This window comes from Cyprinodon variegatus, unplaced genomic scaffold (assembly GCF_000732505.1).
Source record: "Cyprinodon variegatus isolate N-32 unplaced genomic scaffold, C_variegatus-1.0 Scaffold1366, whole genome shotgun sequence".
Classification (NCBI taxonomy): domain Eukaryota; kingdom Metazoa; phylum Chordata; class Actinopteri; order Cyprinodontiformes; family Cyprinodontidae; genus Cyprinodon; species Cyprinodon variegatus.
In genome coordinates this window covers 21284-25818 of record NW_015151819.1, presented here as the reverse complement: position 1 = coordinate 25818, position 4535 = coordinate 21284, and the positions used below count along the sequence as shown (strand labels likewise).

The following is a 4535-nucleotide window of genomic DNA, read 5'->3' as shown; positions in this document are numbered from 1 at the left end:
CTTGTCCTAATTGGCGAGGGGTGCTGGTGTCTATCTCCAGCAGTCAATGGTCGAGAGCAGGGTACACCCTGGACAGGTCGCCAGTCCATCGCAGGACAACACAGAAACACACAGGACAAACAACCATTCACTCACACACTCACACCTAAGGACAATTTAGAGAAGCCAATTAACCTAACAGTCATGTTTTTGGACTGTGGGAGGAAGCTGGAGTACCCGCAGAGAGGCTGATATCTTCGATGTTGATATTGCAGCTTCATGTTGAAAATTCGGCTTCCTCAAAATGGTATGGAATAGTAAATGCAATATTTGACTCAAGTAAACTAAATATACTCAAAATAAATACTTAAGTACAATAATCAAGTAAAAGTACTTTGTTACTTTCCACCACTGCAAAGGGCAGAGGATAATGGACAAGAGTGACGCCAGAGCCAAACAATAACAAGTCAATGTTCTGTTTAGCAGGGGGCTTCTGGCCTAAGACCCCTTTATAAACCTACAGACAATGCAAAAAAATATGTAAAGAAAAATCAGATGATCCCATGTTTTTCTCCATTTTATGCACAATTTATTTATAATATATTTTTTGTTTTTTTAGTATTATAATACTAACTAACATGTGTTTAGCGCTGTTATATTCCCACGACATTCCCACTTTTTAACATACTGTTGAAAGGACCATGACAGAAATCAAACATGTCTAAAGTGGTTGCAAAGGGAGGGCTGTGCTTAATGTGTCATACACATATCCAAAACATGGTAACATGTTTTATGTTTTGTTTTTTATGTTCAGTTAAAATTAAAACTCCAAACTCTCACATCTAGTTTCCTGCAAAAAGAAGGAAGAATTTAAATTTGCTATTAGCCAGAGTGAGCTATCTTTCCTTTCATAGACAAAAGAAGAACCTTAAAGTTCAGTTCTAAATCCACTGGGTTTGTCATCTCAATTTATCCTATTAAAAGTTGTGCCTTAAAACAATGATTTAGAAAAGAATTTAATAGTTTAATTTCATCATAAGATAAAACAATCATTTGATTCTATCCTTCATCTATTTTTTTTTTTTTTTCTATTTTTCCTCCAATTTTCTGAGACACCCAAGAATCTCTGACAGCCCCAAGTTTGGAAAATACTGCCCTAGTGTGCATTTTGATGAAAAATTAAGCTAAATGGCTTTCCTATAATCCATTTAGTTACTGTGAATATATTAACGTGTAAAAAACTAAGCAGTGGTTTGCTCCAACTTCTCCCTTTTGTTTATGAGGGATGGAGGACAATAATAAACAAATACTGAGTTCGAATTCAGGGGCTGCGTCTGCTGAAGGCCGGATTAGTGGGCAGATTACATCATAGCGCGGCGCCGAGGCCTGTTCGGATTGGATTCATTGCAAGTCCAAGCAAGCCTTCTGCTCTGTGCTCAGAGGAAAAAGCTACTTGGTGCTGAATAGTGGTGAATATTGGAAGTGCAATTTAATATAATGCAAGTATTTTAATAGTTCCATCTTTAATAAAGGAAAATAGATGGTTCAAATGGTTGTTGAGTCAGATATGTGGCGGGTGATGATTGATTTATTGAAAGATTTCATCTATCCCTGTGTAAATGGGTTTGGCTGACATTTCAGGACAGATTCTAATACCTCTGCAGTGTTGGGACTATAAATCTAATGTTCGCCACAACAGTACTGCTGCTGCAGGTCCTCGAAAATTTTATTAGCACCCAGAACAGTAGTGAGAAGTCCAGCATCCATTCTTTGCCTGCTTTGTGTGTAACCTGTCATGGTTACTAGGCGACAGAGCGTAAGGGCGATGAAAGCCGGAAATGGCTGAACCTGTTTCAATCCACGGCCAAAACTCTACCAGCCTCCTAATTTTCACAGACCTCCAAGTAGGATGGAGGATGCAGCCTCTGAAACTGGACACACCCATACTGTGTGTCCCATATAACTTCCATAGCTAAAAATGAATCTTTTATTTTCCACAATATGGATAATTTTTAAGTGTTTTTGTACTTTCTATATCTATGTTTACTACCCTGATATAGATGTCATCTATGAGACTATGAAGGAAATTATGTTACTGTGATGTGGCTATAAAGAGTTGCAGCTTATTGTTGCAGAAACCAGCTAAACCAGATATTCTGAGGCCACAAGCAGAATATGCAGATGTACAGTTATGTCTGAACGTCACTAATTTTAATGACTTCAATACGGTAAATTTGGGGTTCAGATACAAACATTTAGTTTATTTTTAGCAGTTTTTCTCTATAAAACTTAAACACAGTCATTGAACTGAATCATTTTAAGGAACTTAAGATAATTAATAAAGGCTGTAGCCTCTAAATGTATTTAGGTTTTTAACATTTCTCTGTTTTATTTTGGGCGGTTTAGATTCTGTAGGTGGTCTTATAGCAGAAGCGCTTTGAGCAGAAACAGGAAAGTAGACGACCACAGAGCTGCTAGTCTGTTAAACAGAACAACCACAGCCTGCAGACAGACGTGTCTCTAACACGTTAACCTGTGTCCTCACTGAATCCTTTAAACACACCAAGTCAGCAGAGAGACTCTGGTGTTCAAAGTGGCTCAGATTGTTCAGTGTTAATAAGTTTAGAGCGAAAAAACTAAACTTAAAAATCTGTAATATATTAAGATTAGATAATGGCAAGAAAAAGGTAATAAACTAACTTGGCAAGGTATGCAACACAGGGCCAGGCAGGATTTAATCCCAGAGATTGCCAGGTGATAGCCGTACATGCTGACCAGCCAGCTAAAGAGAAATCTATGTGGCCAAGTAGCCAGGAAGTATTATCACTTGGGCGCTTGACAGGACTCTACTGTCACATTTGTTCTCCTCTTTTCACAAGCACATCATTGTGCTCCACACATGCTGCCACAACCATTTATGAATCCATGGGCTGTTTACCAGCATAGCACTAGGATCCTGACAGCAACACCAGAAGGCAAGGTATGCAAAGGAGGGCCCAGGCAGGCTGAGCAGTAATACCCGTTTGCCAAATATAAAAAAAAAAAAAAATGCTTTCAGACTGAATTTCAACAACACCAACAATCCTTCATCACAGAGCCATACAGTGTGGTGCATGAACACGTTTTATGAATAAATTTGTCATATTTTTAAAGTAATGAACGGGGACGAGATTGACGTTCACTCTGAAAACAATGAGCGACACGCACAGCTCAGGTTTGAGTTCAATTAATAATTACACTTTTCATTGAATAATGTCAGGTTTACGACACTTATTACGGCAAACAGCCTGACAGAGCAGCATGTCTAATGCTAGTAATGCTAGTCTGCTCCATTCAGACTTATCTGCTGGGATTTCTGATGCCAGTTTAACAGAGCGTTTGGCAGAGATAGATCAACTAACAATGGAAGACTGGGACAGAAAAAAAAAACTCACGCTTTAGTGAAAACTGTGCCAACCAGGACTTGACAAACAAGTCCATATGTCAGCTACGCCCACTTCAAATTTAAAGCGACACATGGAGTTAAAGCATCTGAGCTATCTTGGGAAATATCTGCTACTGAACGAGGAACGGACAAATCATTTTGGATCCAGATCTTTGCAGCAGAACCTGAATGTTCCTGAATGTTTCTGAAGTTCTGTGTAATTTGGCTAAATAAAGGCTACATTGCACGTACGGTAAACCTTGACTACATCCAGTATTTTCTACGTCTTTCTATATATTATGACCACATATTTAAAGGCTTATATACGAGGTTCTATTGTAGGATTGTGGCTTCATTTACCAAATGAACTTGAACTAGTTCATGTATAGGTTGATGAACTTAGCTAATTTTAAAAAAAGTGAACTATGAACGTGAACTAATTAATTTTCATGTATGTGAACTGAACTTGTTGCTCGTTCCTTTTTATTATGAACTGGCACAACATTGGTGTAATCATACTCACCTCTGCTGGGTTTGACTTTCTGCTGCTGTAGCTGAGTTATTTGGACTTCACTGTATGTGATGTCATTTTCTTTACCAGCTGAAATGAAACAGATTTCACACTATTCAGTTCTTTATACTGTTGTTCAACCTTGAGGAATAAACTCTAGTGACCGTTAGAATGTTTGGAATTCTTGTTCAGTTCTAGTAAACTGTTATCAGTAAAGAGCATCACTGATTGCATTATTGACATAAAAGCAGTTTTAGTAACTCAAGATGTTTCTTTCTCACCTTTTGAATTGTGACAATGTCTCTTCACCAGCAGAAGCACTACCACCAGTAGAACCACAACNATGGAGGAAACATCATCAGATGGAGGAAACATCATCAGATGGAGGAAACATCATCAGATGGAGGAAACATCATCAGATGGAGGAAACCTCTTCCAGTTGTGATGCTGCAGCTCAGTCCAGTGGTCTCCATGTGTGTCTGAGGACTGACCAGCAGAGGGCAGCAGCAGACTCCTTGAACCTGGAAGGAGGACATTTAGAAACCCTCTCTGAGCAGCTCTGACAGCAGAACGTTTTTAGACACATTTCTATAACTTTATCTGATCAGTTTTTATCATTTT

General features: G+C 38.6%; 1 long non-coding RNA gene across 1 annotated transcript in view; it reads right to left on the bottom strand.

The window, feature by feature from the left end:
• Nucleotides 1–4256, bottom strand: part of LOC107103047 — a 7337-nt gene extending 3081 nt beyond the window's left edge. The window contains exons 1-2 of the long non-coding RNA XR_001482161.1: nt 4196–4256; nt 3927–4004 (exon numbers count right to left, since the gene is read on the bottom strand). This is a non-coding gene — a long non-coding RNA (uncharacterized LOC107103047). The remainder of the gene's footprint in view (nt 1–3926; nt 4005–4195) is intronic.
• Between the last annotated feature and the right edge of the window lie 279 nt (nt 4257–4535).